This window comes from Notamacropus eugenii, chromosome 1, assembly GCF_028372415.1.
Source record: "Notamacropus eugenii isolate mMacEug1 chromosome 1, mMacEug1.pri_v2, whole genome shotgun sequence".
Taxonomy (NCBI): Eukaryota; Metazoa; Chordata; class Mammalia; order Diprotodontia; family Macropodidae; genus Notamacropus; species Notamacropus eugenii.
Window position 1 is genome coordinate 693,395,965 of NC_092872.1, and position 20,749 is coordinate 693,416,713.

The following is a 20,749-nucleotide window of genomic DNA, read 5'->3' on the forward strand; positions in this document are numbered from 1 at the left end:
AAGGAATAGTTTCTGGTTAGGGAAGAGTTTTCAAAATGTTGAAAGAAGTGGGGTAAACTAGGTACCTTGTAATTGTGGATAGATTACATTGGTTTTAGGAATCAGAGGACTGGAGGTCAAGTTGTGGCTCTAGGATTTATCTATTTGGGTAACCTTGGACCATTCCCTTACTTTTTCTGGGCCTCAGTTTCCTCATTTTCAAAATGACAAGATGGGGAAGGCTGTTTAGCTAAAAAGCAGCTGAATGTCTCCTATCCACTGCCATAAAGAACTGGAAGAAACCTCTAGTCTAGAGGTGGGGAACCTTCAGCTATGAGGTCACATGTCCTTGAGTTCAGCCTTTTGACTGAGTCCAGGTGTTACAGAACAAATCCTTTTATGAAGAGGATTTGTTCTGTGAAGTTTAGATTCAGTCAAAGGGTTACACTTGAGGACCTAGAGGGCCACATGTGCCCTCAAGGCCACAGGTTCCCCACCCCGGATCTAGTCCAAACTGTTCATTTCATTGATGAAAAACTGAGAGCCTAAGAGAGGAAACGACTAACAGAAACAGGTTTTGAACCCAGACCCTCTCACCCCAAATCTGGGGAATTTCCCATTGCACCACATGGGTTTCTATGAAACACTTAAAATTATTGCTCTATGAGTACAGAGCAGAAGGGCAGTATAACAAGACTAGATAATATTGACATCTTGTTTTAAGCTTTTGCAAGGCTTTTTACAAACAATTTATCCAATCCCTATGGTAACCCTATCAGGGAACGACTTCACCTATTATTTTCCCTGTCTTATACAGGCCCAGAGAAATAAAGTGACTTGACTCTATAAAAGTAAAATCATGCATAGTCATGCAGCTGCTTAGTATTGAAAACAGAATTTGAATTCAGGTCTCCCCTGAGTCTAAATCCAGAACTCTCAGGAATACAGTACCATAGTCACATGCCTAGGATTGAGCTAAATTACGAAAAATCAGCTATGAAGTTCTAAAGCTAAATCTGAAGGATACTTTGTATGAAGCAAGGATCTGCTCTGATTATATCAATTATAGGGTGGCAGACTGAGAGAGTACTGTTCATACCAGCAAGTGTGTGTGTGTGTGTGTGTGTGTGTGTGTGTGTGTACATTTATTAGGTTTTACTGGATTAATTGACAGAGTTTACTCATGTGACGGATGAGCCTCCAACTGTGAGAAACATGCTCACCTTAAACAAAGAACAATGCCTGTTGTGAAATCATGAAACCTTTTATTAATTTTTACGTCCATTCCCCCTGAACGGACAGGTTGCCTCCCCAGCAAGGTTACAGGATGACTGCAACACATTCAGGAAAATGGAGTTTCTTATACTGTTTTCCCGAACTTTGGATCTCCCCCATCACACTGTCCCCTGGCCATATGACTTTATGTTCTCCTCTCTGATAGGTTTTCCTCAAACAGATCATCAAGCCTGTGCATTAGTTTCTGACCTCTAACCTGACCATGCTAGGTCACAGGTCACAACCCTTATCACCCAGAACTGTGGAAAACAGCACTTCCTTGTTTCCCATGAGACTGGTCTTTGGCAGCAGGAGTACTTAATAGTAGATCCCTGCACCTACACTTATGCCAACTATAGAAACAGAATAAAGAATGTGTAGTGCCAGGGATGGTCCAGGATTACATGATAGGTGGAGTTTCTTTAGCTGTTTATATTAATTCAACTTGCATTAACTGTAGAGTCGTAGGTTAACATTCTGACCCTCTGGCTTCCACCATACACACCTCGTCAAGACTCAAATACCTTCTAGGCTGTGCTCTTAAGATCTTCCAAGCAATAAAATCTAGTGAAATAAGCTTTTACTATCAGGCACCTTGCTAAGCACTGGGGATACAGAGGAAAAGAAAACAGTCCTTGAGCTAAGGGAGCTCACGTAATAGAGACAACTGGCAAACAACCATATATACAAACAAGACATACACAGGAGGCACTCACAGTAAGGATGATCAGGAAATGCTTTTTACAGAGGGTAGGATTTTAGCAGGAATCTGAAGGAAGCCAGGGAAGTCAGAAGATGGAGATGAGGAGAGGGATATGTTCAGACTATGCTTTAGGAAAAGCAATTAGCTGAGTGGAGGAGGAATCGGGGTGGGGAAAGGAGGCAGGGAGACCAACAATGGATGAAAAAGAATCCAGGGGAAACAAAGATTTGCTATTTATCCTCCTGACTTAGCTCCTTCCAGGTAAGGCAGGCAGGGTTGAGGAAACTTCCCACTGAAAAACCTATGTAGACTTTTTGGAGTGTCAGAGTAGGACAAATCTGAAGAGAGTCTACCAGTGTTGAGGTCAGTACAAAGCTGGTGTGGGGCAGCTAAGTGGTGCGGTGGAGAGAGCACTAGTGCAGGAGTCAGGAGGACCTGAGTTCAAATTTGACCTCAGACACTTGAAACTCACTAGCTGTGTGACCTTGGGCAAGTCACTTAACCCCAATTGCCTCATCCTGGGTCATCTCCAGTCATCCTGACGAATATCTGGTCACTGGATTCAGATGGCTCTGAAGAAGAAGTGAGGCTGGTGACCTGCACAGCCCTCCCTCACTCAAAACAAAGTCAAGTGCAAGTCATGTCATCATTTCTCTGATGGCATGGTCTTCTTTGGCAACAAAGGACAACCACACACGCAAAGCTGGTTAAAATAGCAGCTGCTGCCCACAGGCCATTATTAGTGGCTGATATTTATCTCCAGGACCCAATCCCACATGAATTCTTCTAACACCTCATGAGGAAGTTAAGGTGAGCAAACAAGGGGAAAGGACATTTTGTAATGCAGTAAGTAGGGTATTTGGTTTAAAAATGAGGTGAGACTATTCCGGAGGGTTCTGCATCTGTCTCCCCTCATATGAGCTGGTACTGGATGAGGGGGAGGGTAGAGTCTTGTTCATATGGGGGCAACCCTGCCCTAAAACAGAAAGATGAAATCCAGAGGACTTAGAGCTGAAAGGGACCCATTTCTGTCCTTTCATTTTGCAGATGAGGAAACACAAGAAAGAGGCATAGGAAACACAGTTGATAAGCTGGCAGCTACTTAAGTCCCATTTCCCCACTCCACTCGCATTTTACAGATAAAATACCGAATAAGCATCTGCTATCTGCCAAGCATTGTACTAGGTCCAAAACTGAGACAGCAGCTTCTATTAGGGAGATATAACATATACTTGTAGTTGTTCAGTCATGTCTGACTTTATGACTCCATTTGGGGTCTTCTTGGCAAAGGTACTGGTGTGATTTTTCCATTTCCTTCTCCAGCTCATTTTACAGATGAGGAAACTGAGGCAAACTGGGTTAAGTGTCTTGCCCAGGGTCAGACAGCTAATAAGTGTCTGAGGTGGGATTCGAACTCAGGTCTTCCTGACTCCAGGCCTGGCTATCTACTTCCTGTCACCTAGCTGCCTATACCATATACACAACTAAATAAAAAGAGGATATCATAACGATGATAGCATTTATACAGTGCTTTAGAGTTTTCAAAATGATTTATAAAGGTTACCTCATCTAGTTTTCAGAACTCTGTGAGGGAGGTGCTAGTATCATCCCCATTTTACTGAGGAGGAAACGAGAGTTTAAGTGACTTGCCCAGGGTCAGAAAGCTAATGGGGACAGAGGGGCTGGATTTTAAATCAGATCTTCTCAACTCTAGCTCTACTGCATCACCTAAGCGCAAAAAGAGGACTCTGCTAAGTAGGGGACACTGGAGATTCAGCTAAGGTTTCCAAGAGTCAGAAGTGAGGAAGGCAGGCAAATATTCCAGGCACAGGGGACAGTCTGTAAAGGGTAGGGGACAGAAGGCAGACTATGGTGAAAGTGGGACAACGAGATCCCTGAGGGAACTGGGGGTCGGGGCAAGACTGGGGAGGGGTGATTTTCCCAAGGTCACACAGCTTGCCAGGGGCAGGTACAGGATGGGACCATGACATCAAGATAATGACATGACTTGCAGGATCTCCTGTCCTCTGGAGTTCCGCCCAAGGGAAGGTAAACTCCATGCCCAAAAGCTACTTTTTTTTCTCTGCTTTACTGATTACATTTCTTTCTCAAAGTTCAAGCCTTAAACCCAACTCACTCCTGAGCTCATAGACTGGACAAGTCCCCACCCACCTAGCACAGCGTGAATGTAATAACTAAACAGTAATTGTTTCTCTTTTACCCAGGAACCCTGAGGGTCCTCCCCTCCCAGTCTGATTTGTTTTGTTTTGTTTTGTTTTGTTAAAGGGGCCATCCCTTTAGCAACTTAAAGAAGCCTATTCATTGAATGGGTGTATCTCACTCAAAGTAAGATCGGGGTAAGACCTAAACCAGAAAGGGCCAGGGTCTCCCATTGCATCCTGGGCCATCTCCAGCCATCCTGATGAATATCAGGCCACTGCACCCAGATGGATCAGGAGAAGAAAGTGAGGTTGGTGACCTTGCACAACCCTGCCTCACTCAAAACAAAGTCAACCGCAAGTCATGCCACCATCTTGATGTCATGGTCCTCTTCCATTAGGGAGGACAAACACAGTAGCGCAGAGCCACAACCACATGCACGAGTGATCCCATTCCGTCTTGCTCCTTGACGCGGAGGGTCCTAGGGTTGGAGGCAGCACAGGAATACCAAGGGTAGGGGGCAGGGTGTGGAATGCACCGAAATGCAGGGGATCCAAGGAAGGAGGGTGCACGGGGGCACTCAGGGGGTCCCAGGGCAGGTGGCTTTCACAGAGGGACACAAGGGGTCCCAGGATTGGGGGGAGGGGCTAGTTCCACAGGGGCCTGAAAGTGGCCTCTGCGGGGGCGTGCAGGGGGTCCTGGGGAGTTCCACGCGGGTTTGCTCCGCGGAGTGGGGCGAGGGAGAGGGTGGGCGCGGGGGCAGCAGCCGTTGGGAGGCGACTCCCCAGAGAAAGCTTCTTGGGGCTGGGCTGGGGTTGCGGCCGCCATGGTGACCCCAGACACATCCGCGGCTGAGCCACGGAAGCGTCGCCCGTTCGTGGCATACAGAAGGGAGTGCCTAAAGAGCATCCGCGACTACTTCCTCACAAACTGCTCTGGGGAGATAAAAGTCATCTCAGTGGTGAGGCCCGGCCCTCTACGGGGGCGGGGGGAAGCCGAGGGGAAGGGAACCCCAGCCTGGGCAGAGGGGAGGGACCCGTGGGCCTCTTGGAGAGGCCTAGACGGGTCCTAGAAACCTGAGGCGTCTGTGGATAGGTCAGCCGGGGGGTGTGGCCGCTGGTCTGGGGGCGGGGCCTCATAGCCTCAGAGTCTGTGGATGGGACCAGGTGAGCATCACACTTTTAAGGTTCTCTGCTTCCCCGGGTGGAAAGAGGGAGGCTGGGCCCTCGGCTTCTGAGAGTCAGGTGAAGCAGGGATGGCTGGGCCTGATGCAAGATGCAGAAAGGAAGGCACCAGTTCGGGGCTATCCCTTTGGGGAATCCTTCAGGAACCTGACTCCTTTCCCCTGCCTGCTGAGATAAATGCAGATGATCTCTGCTGCTCTTAACAATTGTGGCCCCAGAACTGGACCCCGGGCTCCAGCGCCTGAGTTTGCGAGAGAACATGGGGATCCCTCGTCCTGGACCCTCTTAATGCCCTAAATGCATTTGCTTCCCCCCCTTGATTGCCCAGGCAAATACCTCCGCAAAGATCCCTCTTTGTATCCTTCAAGTCACCTAGGTGCACCACCTGGGAATCGGTCTTGATTCTTTCCTCTCCTGTGTTGAATCAGCTTTCAAGCTTTGTGGAAGCTACCTTCTCACCGTCTTGGACAGGCATCCCCTCTCTGTCCTCATCTGCCCCTTCCTTGCTTCCTGGCTTCCTTCAAGTCCCAGAATCCCACCTTCTACAGGAAACCTTTCTTCGGTCTCCTTAAATGCTAGTACTTTCCCTCTGTTGTTTTTCTCCAATTTATCCTATCTTGTTAGAACAAAGTTATTTACATATTTCCTTCCTCTATTAGACTGTGAACTCAAGGACTATTTTATTTGTGTGTGTTCCTCCTTCGTTGCCAAAGAAGACCATGCCATCAGACAAACGATGATATGACTTGCACTTGACTTTGTTTCGAGTGAGGGAGGGCTGTGCAGGTCACCAGCCTCACTTCTCCTCCAGAGCCATCTGAATCCAGTGACCAGATATTCATCAGGATGACTGGAGATGACTCAGGAAGAGGCAATTGGGGTTTAGTGACTTGCCCAAGGTCACACAGCTAGTGAGTGTCAAGTGTCTGAGGTGAGATTTGAACTCAGGTCCTCCTGACTCTTGAACTGATGCTCTATCCACTGCACCACCTAGCTGCCCCACTGTTTTATTTAGTATTTAGCACATGTCTGTGTGCTTAATAAATGCTTTTTTTTTTCTTCTTGTCAAGGCAATCGGTGTTAAGTGACTTGCCCAGGGTCACATTGCTTAAGTGTCTGGGGTCAAATTTGAACTCAAGTCTTTCCTGACTCCAGGGTTGGTGTTTTATCTACTGTGCCACCTAACTGCCCTGCAATGAATGCTTATTGTTGGAAAATCTTTAGTGGCTACCTAACATATCGTAAGGGGCTCAGTGGGCTCCATGTTAAGCAAAATGGGTATGCTCAAAAAGGCCCCTCATGTTAGAAATGGGCATGCCCAAAGAAGTCCAGGGAATTGTAGGATAAACCACAACTCACACCTACCCCCAGTCTGTCATTTAAAGCCCTCCATAAGGTGGGTCCCACTAACCTTGTCAGTCTGATTCTGACTGTCCTCCCTTCCTGTACTGTATTTTCTGGTGCACTAGTTGTTCCCTGTACTCAGTGGGCTTACTCCTTTCTGTATATACCTTTGCCCAAGCTGCCCCCTATGCCTGGAATGCATTCCTTCTCCACCTCCAACTCTATAGTACCAATGCAATATTCATAGCTCTGATGGCAAGTTCACATGGGACTTTTAACAAATGGGAAAGATGTTCCCATTTAAATTACTATTACAACCTCTTAGAATATCTCATTTCCTTTAAGACTCAACTAAGGTGCCACATCATATCTTACTAGCCTTGCAAGACCTTCCTTGGCCCTCCAAGTTAGCCATTCTCTCTTGCTCTGGAAATTATTTTGCATTTATTTACCCATGCTGTATCCCCAGAAGAATGTAAACTCCCTGAGAGCAAGAACTAATTTTTTTTAATCTTTATATCCTCAGCCCTTGGCACAGTGCTCCACACATAGTAGTTGGTTGATAAATGTTTATTGGATTGAATTGGATGTCATTCTGTTGGCTCATTTTGAGCTTGCAGTCCATTAAAAACCTTAGCTCTTTTTCACACAAATTGTTATCTGGCAAATGTGTCCTTGAGCAGCTGATTTTTAAAAAAATATAAGAATGTGCAATTTATTCCTAATAGATTTTTATTGTTGAAATTAAACGAAGTTGATCTTCCTTCACTAAAATCCTCCTGCAAAGTCACCTTGTGGAGTGATGGCAACCTTGGGATCTCAAAGGGTACCAAAAGAAGTGTAAGCTTTCAGAAAAGGATCCACCAACCTGCAAAAACTATGAATATATGTAAATGGGGATAGACTGACAGCCAGACCTTGGAGGACCAGCCTAGAACTCATTGCCATGTTAGCCCCAGGGGATGAATTGGGGTGGGGGTGGGGGCTTGGAGTGGAAGAAGCACTCCAACTATGGAAGAAGATAAGGTGGGGCTGTATCAGGGAAGGAAAGGACGACAGCAATGAAATTCCAGTTGCTTGGAATATTGAAGTGAATATCATTCCAGTTTAGATTAGGATTCTGTTTTCCAACCTGCTCCAGATTCCTTGATGACAGGTTAAAATCTTGGCAAATTAATATCTAAATGATGACCTGTGAAATTCCATATTTTGTATTCCAGGTATTATTGATTCTGTCATTTGTCTTGACGAAAAAAACCAAAACAGCCAGTGTGTTTATTCCAGTGGTCTTAATGATAGAATCCTTCCTCTTTTTTTTCTTCATTTTTGCAAATATACTGGCATTCCCAAGATATTTAACAAAACTGATCTGGCCCATTTTTGTAAGTGTTCCTTTTCATAATTTCAATGTAAGTCTTTGTGAGTATATATACATAGCAGACATGTGAGTTTCAGAAAAATGCTCATTGAATTGAATTCAGAAATTAATGAAATTTAGGGAACCTTTAAAAGATTATATAGTCCCAAGATTCTTAACCTTTTTACGTGTCCTGGGTCCCTTTGGCAGTCTGGAGAAACCTATGGACTCCTCCAAATAATATTTTTAAATGCATGAAATAAAGTACATAGAAGTATGAAGGAAACCAATTATATTGAACAATAGTTCTCAAGACCATATTTAAAAAACAAGTTCAAAGAGCCATGTTAAGAACCTCTAATTTAGTCAAGCACCCTCATTTAACTGGTGAGGAAACTGAGTTCCACTTTCTTCCAGTTCACCCAGTTAAGTGAGTTGCTGAAGGTCAAACAGGTAGTTAAACAATAAGATGGAACTAAAGCAGATCCTCTCACTCCAAATTCAGTGTTCTTTGTACTATGCCATGGATTGAATTAGATTCTCTGCTGCTGTATCTATGGCCTGTTTTGGATATGTTACCCAACCTCCTTGGCTTTCATCTCCTTTATAAATGGCAGAGTTGAATTCCATGTGCTATAGCTATTTGCACCCATATATACCTTTCACTTGCCCCCAGGGGCATTGACTACTTTGAGTCCATGTTTTAAGATTTATGCCAAATGGAAAAATCCCAGAAGAGTCATAGAACTAATGAATAGTGGAATCATAGGTTTATAGTCGGGAGGGACTAGTCTAACCTCACTTTACAGGGAATGAAACTAAGAATTAAGGAAATAATAATGATAATATCTAGCCTTCATATAGGGCCTTAAGATTTTCAAATAGAATCCTTCTCTTAGTATTCTGTTAAAAATAATTCATTTGATCCTCACAACTGTGGGAGGTAGGTGCTATTATTATCCCCATTTTGTAGATGGAGAAACTGAGGCACAAAGAAATTGAGTGACTTGCCCAGAGTCATATGGCTGGTAAGTGCCTAAGTCAGGGTTTGAACTCGTCTTCCTGCTTCCACATCAACCACTATGCACTGTGATACTTACCTGCTCCCAAAGAAGAAATTTTACCAAATACACCTTGAAGGGGAATGAATTTTAAGAAGACTGGAAAGATAAGGAGGGGTCAGGTTGCAAAGGGCTTTAAATGCCACACCAAGCATTTTATGTTTGATCTTGGAAGTAATAGGGTGCAACCAGATACTATGGAATAGGGAGATGACAGGGTCAAACTTATACTTTAGGAAAAACAGCTGAGCAGCTGAGCAGAGGACAGGCTGGAACAGAGACACTTGACTCCAGTTATGAGATGCTGAGAGCCTATACCATAGTGACGGCTGAATGGGTGGAGAGAAGGGGATGCTGATGAGAAATGTGAAGTGAACGCAAGAGAGAAAAGAAGGATGACCTCAAGGCTGGGAGCTTGTGTGACTGGGAAGACTATGGCCTCAGAAGCAAACTAAGAAACTGGAAAGAGAAGTGGAGTGTGGGAAAAGATAATGAGTTCAATTTTGGACATAGCAAGTTCAAGACGGTTAATGAACATCCAGTTTGAAGAACATTTACTATGGACTTATTATGGGAATCATCTGCACAGAGATGATGATTGAACCCAAATTAGATAGTCTAGTGGGCAGACCCTTGGGGAAGGGGGGTATCCATAGTTAGTAAGGGTCACCTGGGTGAAGAACTACAAAAGACTGAGGAGGAGTGGTCAGACAGGTAGGAAGACTAGGAAAGAGTAGTGTCATAGGCACCTAGAGAGGGGACAATATCCAACAGAGGAGAGTGACTGACAGTGTCAAAGGCTTCTAAGCAACAGAAAAAAAGATGAGGATTGAGAAAAGGCCATGGGATTTGGCAATAAAAAGTTCATTTGAACATGAACTAATAGAGAGTGAAATGAGTAGAACCAGAAGAATATCATACACAGTAAGAGCAATATTATATTGTATTATTCTATCAATTATGGTATTATATTATTATGATAATATATTACAATAAGAATGATGATCTACTGTGAATGACTTAAGCATTCTCAGTAATACAGTGATCCAAGACAATTCCAAAGAACTTATGATGAAAAATGCTATCCATTTCCTGAGAAAGAACTGATGGAGTCTGAATGCAGATTAAAACATACTTTTTAATTTTCCATATTATTCTTGTTTTGGGGAGTCTAAGTTTTGGGGTTTTTTTTGTAACACAGGTAATATGGGAATGTTTTTCTTTTTTTTCTTTTGCTTTCTCAAGGAAGGAAAAGGGAAGGAGAGAATTTGGACCTCAAAATTTTAAAAAATGAATGCAAAAGATTTTTGTTTACATTTAATTTGGAAAAAATTAAATGTTAAAAAAGAGATAATTGGAGACTTTGGAGAGAGCAATTTCAGCTAGATGTTGAGGTTGGAGTGTGAGAAGAGGAAATGAAGGCACCAGTTGTAGTCAGCTTTCTCAAGTAGCTTACCTGAGGAGAAGATAGAGATGATAATCAAGTACTAGCAGATCAGGTGACTTTTTTTTTAAAGATAAGGGATGTTTTTAAGGATGAGTGTGTTTGTGGACATAGGGAAGGAGCCAAGAAGGTAGGGAAAGATTGAAGATTATAGAGTTGGAATGCTAAAGGGGCAATCTGTTAGAGAAGACAGATTGGACCAAGATGACTTGTGCAGATAGAGGACTCTGCTTTGGCAGGGAGAAGGGCCATCTCTTTAGGGAAGGTAGGAATGAAAGAGAAGATAGTAAGGAAAAGCATCTGAGTGGTATGAGATGAGGAATGAAGAAAAGGGAATTCTCTTCAAATAGTCTTTTTTTAATGGAAAATAGCCACCAGGATTTGGATTGCGTGACAAATTTTAATAGAGAGGACCTCAAAGGAGTAGAAGTTGCCATAATATTGGTAGAGGGAGAGTCTGGAGGAGGTAATGGGGAGCAAAGAGTGTTGGCTCCTCCACCACTACCGGGGTGGGGATGGAGGGGAAGAAGCAGGGTGTGATGGAAAAGACATCCAGTTCACAAAAGAGTACTCAGGAATGTAGTATTATTTGGAGGGAGCCAGGTGTCAGTGAGGACAGAAAGATGGAGAGAGGAAGAAATACAAGGTTTAAGATGAAATCAAGTTTCTTAATTACAGATTAGGCATTAAAGAGAACCCAGTGGAAGGGGTGAGTAGACTTGGAGTGGGACATCTAGGGGTTAAGGTTGAGAGAGATGGGAATGAAGGACCAGGCAGCTGGGGATGGGGAATGGAATCTGTACTTCAATAGCCAAGGGATTCAGAACCACTGGAATTGGAGAGGTTGATGCAGTAGGACTATATCCCACTGAATACAATTATTGAGGAATGAGTTCAGACAACAGTGCCTGGAGAGAGGTCTGCTGAGGGAGGCAGGTGGTTCAATTGTTGAAGGCCTTCCCTTGATGCCTCACTTCATAGTGGGTGGTGATGGATGTCCTGAGAGGTCCACCTTACAGCAAGCAGGAGCGATAAAAGTATTTATTGGTGTAGTCCAGTCAGGAGCTTCAGTTGTAGGTGGCTCCAGGAAAAGCCTCTAGAACACTAGGGGACCCTGGCCAGAGGTAGTAGATCTGCATCCTGCTAAAGCAGGACTTCTTAGTAGAATGTCAGCTCCTTGAAACCATTTCCATTTTTGTCTTTGTATGCCTGGTGTATGGTGTAGTGCCTAACACATGGTTATTGAGCTGAATTGCACTAAATCCTTAGGCAATTGTAGTATTTTTGTGATACTCCATCAGTATTCAAATGTTTACTGTTTTTCTACTTCACATTTTCAGGATATGCTCAATGACTTTTGTGCATTTATATACCTTGCCTATGTAGGCTTCTATTCAATAATTTTCCCACCAGGCACTATGGATAAACTATACTGGCAAGTAACTGTAAGTAAATTATTTTTAAGCTTCATTTTCTACATGTTAAATCTGTACTCAGATCCTTTGGGGAAATGTCTATGTTCTGTCCTGCTGCAGGAGAAGTGTCTGTTTTCCAGTGGGCAGCATGATGCTAAATTAGTGCCACTCATTTCAGTGCGTGAAAATGAATGAGGCTCTCTGTGCAAGGCTGAGTTTTCAAATGAGTAAATTGCACCAGTTTCTCCTGCCCATTTCAGATCTGATAACTGGCCTCTCCAAATGAGTGGTTAGGTGGTAACTCAGAATCCAAGCTAGAGAGGGGAGAAAAAGAAGAAACCGATACACATGATGCATAGGTCCCAAAGAGATTTATTAAAGGATAGTACTAATACCCAGCTAGAGATGGGAGTGATGCCATGGACCTCCAAAGTTTTATCCACATAGGAGTGGTGGGTGGCAGCTCCAAAGATGGCTTCCTGGCTCCCCATTTTGGTACAGAAAAGTCTTGTCTCTGACATGTGTTAGAGATGCTTCCTCGTTCAGAAGGGTTCCTGGGTCCTGACTAGTGAGGAGCAAAGTATAATTACCTCTGATTTTAGAACTACCCTTTGGGATCTTTGACTACAGTAAATGGTTGATTGAGATAAGACGACGGGATTAGAATGTTTACCAATTTATTCATATAGACAGATTTATCTATTATTATAGAGCTGGAATGATAAAGGAGCAATCTGTTGGAGAAGACAGATTGGACCAAGAAGACTTGTGCAGATAGAGGGCTCTAGCTTGGCAGGGAGAAGAGTCATCTTTTTTTAAGGGCATCTTAAGTGCTATGGTGCCATTTGAGCCCAGATAGACTCTTACCTGTAAAATTATGATTGGAGGCTCAGGAATAAACTTCAATTGGTTTTCAGGGTGAAAGTGAAATCAAGCAGACAGACATTAAAAGTACCTAGGCAGATAGAAGAGTAAATAATTAATACAGTCCTGAGTCTTCCTAGGGAGTTCTGAAAGTATCAGGGCATGGCCTTGGGTCATTTTCTCAAATGAGAATCAAAGATCTTCAAGGAGAGGTGCTTAGAACTTTCCCCCTTGAGATCCTACACTGTAAAGGATAACTCATATTTTACAGGATAAGAAGAATACACTTTCAATACACAAGGACCCTACGTGAGGAAAAAGGCCTTAACTATTAATATAGCTATCTATATATTGGGGGTTTAGTGTGGGGTAGAGCCAAGATGGTAGAGTAGTACCAGCTAAGCTCTACCTACAACTATTCCACTCAGAAACATCCATCAGGCCACACTGTGATCAGGAAATCCAAGAAAAGAAAATTTCAGCAAATCATTTCTCTAGCCTGGGTCAATAAAGGGAGACAGAAAAGTCTGTGGATACTGGGGACAGAGTCTCTTCAAGCATAAGGAGCAGCTATGCACCAGGGCCACAAGGAGTCTCAGATGCCATAACACACAGGGACTTGACCTTGTGCAATATAGGAATAGATAGATGCCAGCTAACAGCTCTGTCACATGCTCTGAAGTTCTGGGTCACAGATCCAGAATAAGGAGAAGACTTGCACCTAGGGGTGGCATCCCAGGGTGAGAAGTGATCCCTAGCTCCTCAGTTCCCTAGAATGTGTCCTGATAAAGGAACAAGTTTGGAAGCAATCAGTAGCTGCATGGCTCTGACCCCAGGAGTAGAGCAGCATCTCATTTGTAGCCTCTTGCTCAATCTGAAGCCTGCACTGGAACAACCAGGGCAGAAACCCCAGACCAAAAGGGAAGCCTGCAGTTCTGTCACTCTAAATGATGTCTAGAAGTGACTGAGTGCAGCAGCAGTTTACTGAAGCACCAAACAGATATGTTGCTCAAACCCAATTCCATGTCAAGCACTTTCAGAGCTCAAACCAGGGGAACAACAATTGGATTTTGCTCTGGATTAGGCCACTTAGGGAGCACTGAAAGCTTACAGGTCCTGCAAGGACATTCTGAGATGCTTGAATAGTGCAACACTCAACCCAAGACAGCAGCACTCTAGAAGACATAAGCTTGACCCAGACATTCCCTCTGGAAGTAAGCAATGACTAGCCTTAATATAAAGTCCTAAGTTAGGGAGTACACTGGAAGAATGAGCAAACAGAAAAATAATTCTACCATAAATAGCTATTATGGTAAGAAGGACACTCAACAAAAAAACAACAAAAGCCCAAAGAAGAGAATGACTCCCAGACATGTAAAGAAAAACTTCAGCTTGGGCACAGCTTGGGCACAAGTTCAACTAGAATTCCTAGATGTGATAAAATAATAATTTTTTAAAAAAATTCTTAAGAATTTAAAACGTTTTTAGAAATGAAATGATGGTTCTAGAAGAAATAGTGGGAAAGGAAATGAGAGATATAGGTGAAAGAACTGGAAACAGAATTAACAGCTTGGCACAATAGGTACAAAACCTTGTCCAAGTAACAAACTCCTTGAAAATTAAAAAGGACATAATAGAAGATAATGACTCACTGAGACAACAAGAAATTTTAAAACAAAATTAAAAGACAGGAAAAAAATAGAAGAAAATATAAGTTATCTCACAGCATAAAAACTAACCTGGAAAATAGATTAGGGAGACGTAATAGGCAGCTAGGTGCTCAGTGAATAGAGTGCAGGGCCTGAAGTCAGGAAGATCTGAGTTCAAATCCAGCCTCAGATATTTACTAGCTATGTGACCTTGGGCAAGTTACTTAGCCTCTTGTCTGCTTCAGTTTCCTCATTTGAAAGGTGGGGATAATGATAGCGTCTACCTCCCAGGGTTGTTGTGAGGATGAAATGAGATAATATTCGTAAAGTGCTTAGCATAATACCTGGAATATAGTAGGTACTTTTATGTTTATTTCCTTCTTGCCTAATTTAAGAAACATTGGAATACCTGAAAGCCATGACCAAAAAAAGAACCCAGACCAATAACCAATAACCAAGAAATCATGAAATCAAAAAAACTGCCCGCATCCATCCCTTAGAATACCAGAAGGCAGAGTAGAAATAGAAAGTATCTACCGGCCACCTTTCCAAAGAAAACTCCATATTAAAACTTCCCAGGAACATCAATGCCAGTTCTAGGGCTTCTAGGTTAAAGGGGGAAAAATCCTGCAAGTAACCAAAAAGAGAGAATTCAAATACTGAGGATCCATGATCAGGATGACAAAGGGTTTAGCAATCACCACTATGAAGGAGCAGTTAGCTTGGAATATGATATTCCAGAAGGCAAAAGACACAGGTTTACAACCAAGAAGAAAACTAAGTATAATCCTACAGGGAGGAAAATAGACCTTTAATGAAATAGAGAATTTCCAAGTGTTCCTAAAGGAAAGACCAGAGCTAAATGGAAATTTTGAAGGGCAAACACAGGAGTCACAAGAACACAAAAAGGTAACCATGAAATGAAAACCATAAAATCATAATAGACTAACCAAACTAAAATTGCATTTCAGAGCTAGTTATTATTACATTCTAATATAGGGAGATAATAATATGTCTCCTCAGAGCCCTATCTTTGGGGTCATAGAAAGAGTCCAACTCTAATTGGTGATCCAAAGAGCAGTTTGTTATGTTTTGATTATCTTAAAAGAAGAATGCAAAGAGAAAGGGCAGAGGAATATACCATTGAGGGAAGGGAAAGAAAAACAGAGAAAATTATCTCACATAATTAGGGTGCAAAAGTAGATTTCTATACAAATAAAGAAGACAGAGTAGGGGGAACAGATAACTCTTGAACCTTTCTCTCATCAAAATAGATCAAAGGAGGGAAGAATATATATGCACATGGATGGGTACAGAAATACATTTCACTAAACAAGGAAACAGAAGTGAAGGGGGGAAAGAGACAAGGGGATAATAAGGAGGGAAAATTAAAGGATTAGTCCAAAGCAAAACAAAGTAAAAAAATGTATAAAAATACTTCTAGCAGCTCTTTTGGGGTGACAAAGAACTGGAAACCAAGGGAATACTTCTCAATTTGGGAAAGACTGAGTAAGGTATGACATACAAATGTGATGGAATACCATTTTACTGTAAGAAATAATGCAAGGGATGTTTTCAGAAAAGACTTGGAAAGGTTTATATGAACTGATGATTGCAGTGTTTGTCCTTCATTCTTGAAGGAGGACTGTGACATCAGGGAGACAATGACATGATTTGCAGTTGACTTTGATCTGAGTGAGGGAGGGCTGTGCAGGGTCACCAACCTCACTTTATCCTCCAGAGTCATAAGTGAAATGAGCAGAACCAGGAGAATAATTTGCATATATAAGAACCAGTATTACATTAAAAAATCAACTATGAAAGATTTAATAACTTTGACCAACAAAATGACCAACCACAATTCCAAAAGACTCATGATGAAACATACTATCTCCCTTCAGACAGAACCAATGGACTCAGAGTGCAGATTGAAACATATTTTTCTTCTTATTTTTTCTGGAACATAACTAATGTGGAAATTTGTTTTGCATGACTTCATATTTTTAATGGGTTTTATATTTCTTGTCTTCTCAATGGGTGGAGAAGAGGGTGTGGGTAGGGAAAGAATCTGGAACTGAAAATAAAATGAAATGTAATTTTTAAAAAAGGAATACATATGCACAGAGCTGGGTATAAAAATATACTTTACTGAACAAGAAAACAGAAATAAAGGGGGAAAAGGAGAAAAAGGTGTAAGAGGGAGGGAAAAATCAAGGGAGGGATTAGTCCTAGATAAAAACAAAACAAAAAAATAACTTTAAAGATGTGTAAAAATATGTATAGCAACTCTTTTTTGTTTTGGCAAAGAATGAAAATGAAAACTGAGTGGGTAGCCCTAAATTAGGGAAGAGTTGAGCAAGCTATAGTGTATGAATGTAGTAGAATGAAATTATGCTCTAAGATATTTTGAAGAGGAAGGTTTCAGAGAAATCTGAGAAGGCCTATTTGAATAAATGTAGAGTGAAGTGAGAAGAACTAGGGAAACAATTTATACAACAACATCATAAAGGCAAAATACTTTGAAAGACTTCATAATGCTAATGAAGCCAATGACCAATTACATCAACCAGAGAACTCATCATGAAACATACTACTCACTCCTAATGGAGAGGTGATGGTTTCCAAGTGCATGTTGAGGCATATTTTCTTTTCGGACATGGACAACGTGGGAAATTTTGGCATCGGATAAGTAATTTCCACCAATAAGTAGAATCTTATGCAAATAGCTTAGGATCCCAGGTTACTTATTATTATCATCTTTTTACTAATGAGGAAGCACGGACAAGTGAAGTAAACTACCCCATGTTATGCAACTTAGGTCTAAGTGGGGCACATAGGTCTACATCAGAGGATTGGAACTGAGGTATCCTCATTCCCAGTGTAATGTTCTTTCCATTGATAAGTGAAGAAATACACTCTGATAAGTAAAGAAGTACATCTCAGACAGGGCCACCTGAAGGCTGGTGAGTGTATTTCAAGCATCTAATCTATGATGAGAAGCCCAATATTACTGTAATATTCCTGATCACTTCCTGGCAACTTGTCACCTTCCCCACACCTCCAGGCAAGTGAAAGCTTCATCATAATTCCCTACCTTTCTAGTTCTACCTTAGAGTTTGCCCAACATTCACCCTCTCCCTCTTCTACTTCGTCTTTGCAACACTGTGAGCTTAGGTAGGGCACATGAGATCAATTCCATTTCACTCAAGTATACAGAAGTGCAAAGGAGTTTAGGTGACTTGCCTAAAATCACATGGTAGGACTGAAATCAATAGAGGACTATATTGCATTCTCCACTCATTAAGAATACAATAGAGGAGATTTCTATTACCATGGTCAAATCATCCAGTATTTCTGTATCTAGTTTAAACTCTTGTGCTCTCTTCACTGTGGATGGGTAGAGATCATGTCATTGGGTTTTCAGATAGAAATGACCTCACAGTCACCTTGTCCAACTCCTTCATTTTACAAATGAAGAAATGGAGGCCCAGGAAACTTAGTAGTCACATAGCTAATAAATAGCAGAACCAGGACTTGAAATTAGATTCTATCTCCAAACCCTGTACTCTTTCAACAAGATCCGCTGAGGCTGTGTTTGGAAAGAAGACGCAGGAGGAGCAGTTTACATTTACTAATAATCATTGTCTCCTAAGGAGGTGAACTCCCTATGCCTGATACTATTCAAACAGGCTAGATGACCACTTGGAATAACTCACATTTGTTATTGCTGTTTAGTCATTTCAGTCATGTCTGATGCTTCATGACCTTATTTGTAGGTTTTCTTGGTGGCAAAGATATTGAAATCATTTGTCATTTTCTTCTCCAAACTCACATTTACATAATATGTTGGGGCAAGGGTAGGGAACCTGAGGTCTCGAGGCCACGTGTGACTTTCTAGGTCCTCGGGTACAGCCTTTTGACTGAGTCCAAGTTTTATAGAACAGATCCTTTTGTTAAGGGGATCTGTTCTGTGATGTCTGGATTCAGTCAAAGGACTGCACTTGAGGACCTATAGGGCCACAGGTGGCCTCAAGGCCGCAGGTTCCCCATCCCTGGATTAGGGGAGTGAGAGGAAGAGGAATGAAGCAGTATCAAGACCTAAGGAACTATGTCAGCTGGGAGGTGGGCATGAGGGTGATAGGCTTGGTTGCTTCTGAATGTCAAGAAATGGGAGGGGAAATGTGTTGATGTCTTGTGAATGGCCAAAATAATAACAATATTTTTCTTTGCAGGGATTCATACTTTCTGTTGCCTTCTTATCTCTACTCGATGTTGTTATGCAAACCTTGCAACTTAAGTTTGTGAAGATAAAAGGTACATTGAAGTCTATCTAATAGTGACCCTCCATCCAGACAGAAGACTGCACACTTAAAATCTCATGGAAAGCACAAGCATGTGTCATTCTTCTCTTTTACTAAGATGATTCTCATTTCCACTAAAATTTCCATTTTGACATTTTCATGACAAAGTGCTTTCCCCAAAAATAAAGAATGTATGGAAGTCTTTTTTTCCCAGAGGAATATCAATTTTGATTTTACGAAATAAAGTCCTCTTCTGATACCTCACTTTGGCATAGATGGAAGTAGCCCTAGGTCCTTAAAAGCCAAAGTAGCAGAGTTCATTTTAAGTGCTTCATAAATGATTCTTGACTGCCTGCCTGCCTTTTGCAGGTCCTACTATGTTGGGAAGGTCTTTAATATGGGATTACTGACAGATCATATCTGTCATCAGAACACAAACTCTGCTCCTCAGAAGGGCTTAACACCAGGTTAGCTTCAGGATGACAGATGTTTTGGTTTATAATAACTCTTCAGGAGCATTTACTGAGTCAAAAATGTTGTGACCTGTGTCAGTGTAGGGAGGGTCTAAACTCATAGGATCACAGATCCTTAAAGAACTGAAATATCAAATTTTAAAAATTCTTCACCTGGAGTAATCCTTTGGTTTCTTGTAAGATAGATTATGTATTTGATTATTAGACTAATAAATCCTCAGATCTAGAAAGGAAACTTAGACTATAGAACATAAACCAGTAAGACAGATAAGCCATTAGTTAACTTGATTAAAAAAAAAAAGAAAACCAAATTTCTAATATCAAAAATGAAAAGGGTGAATTCACTACCAATGAAGAGGAAATTAAAGCAATCATGAGGAAATATTTTCCCTATTTATCAATAAATCTGACAATCTAAGCAAAATGAAAAAATATTTACAAAAATATAAATTGCCCAGGTTAACAGAAGAGGAAATAAAATACCTAAATAATCCCATCTTAGAAAAAGAAATTGAACAATCCATCAATGAATTCTCTTAAAAAAAAATTACTGAGCCAGATGGGCTCACAAGTGAATTCTACCAAACATTTAAAGAACAATTAATTCCAATGCTATATAAACTATTTGGAAAAATAGGTGAATGAGGCCCGCCAAACTCCTTTTATGACACAAACATGGTGCTGATGCCTAAACCAGGAAAAGCTGAAATGAAGAAGGTGAGATACTGAGTTACCTAATGAGCACTGATGCAAAAGTTTTAGATAAAATACTAGCAAGGAAACTAGAGCAATATATCACAAGGATCATCTACTATAACCAGGTGGTACTTATGCCACCAATTTATGAATTGGTTCAATATTAGGAAAACTATCAGCATAACTGACTATATCAATAACAAAACCAACAGAAATCATATGATTATCTCAATAGATGCAGAAAAAGCTTTTGACAAAATACAGCACCCAGCCCTATTGAAAAACCTTAGAGAATATTGTAATAAAGGGAGTTTTCCTTAAAATGACAAGTAGTATCAGCTGGCATTATCTGTAATGGGGATAAGCTAGAAGCCTTCCCAGTAAGATAAGGGGTGAAGAAAGGACGCTTATTATCATCATTCTCACTCAATGTAGTACTAGAAATGTTACATATAGCCATAAGAGAAGAAAAAGAAATTGAAAGAATTAGAATAGGCAGTGAGGAAGCAAAACTATCACTTTTTGCAGATGACATGATGGTATACTTAGAGAATTCTAGAAAATTAACCAAAAAACTGCTTGAAATAAGAACTTTAGCAAAGTTGCAGGATGACAATTCTGCCTAAACTAATTTGCTTATTCAGTGCCATACCAATCAAACTACCAAAAAATTATTTTATAGAGCTAGAAAAAATAACAATTCATCTGAAAGAACAAAGGTTAAGAATATCAAGGGAGTTAATGGAAAAAATGCAAAGGAAGGTAGCCTAGCTGTTCTAGATCTTAACGTGTATTATAAAGTAATAAAACTATCTGGCTAAAAAAACGAGTGGTGGATCAGTGA

General features: G+C 41.4%; 1 long non-coding RNA gene across 1 annotated transcript; it reads left to right on the forward strand.

Moving 5' to 3' along the window:
• The first annotated feature begins 4,862 nt into the window (after positions 1-4,862).
• Positions 4,863-18,951, forward strand: LOC140521196 (uncharacterized). The gene is made up of 4 exons (XR_011972828.1): positions 4,863-5,078; positions 7,866-8,027; positions 11,848-11,952; positions 18,668-18,951. It is a non-coding gene; the product is annotated as an uncharacterized lncRNA (long non-coding RNA).
• The last annotated feature ends 1,798 nt before the right edge of the window (positions 18,952-20,749 follow it).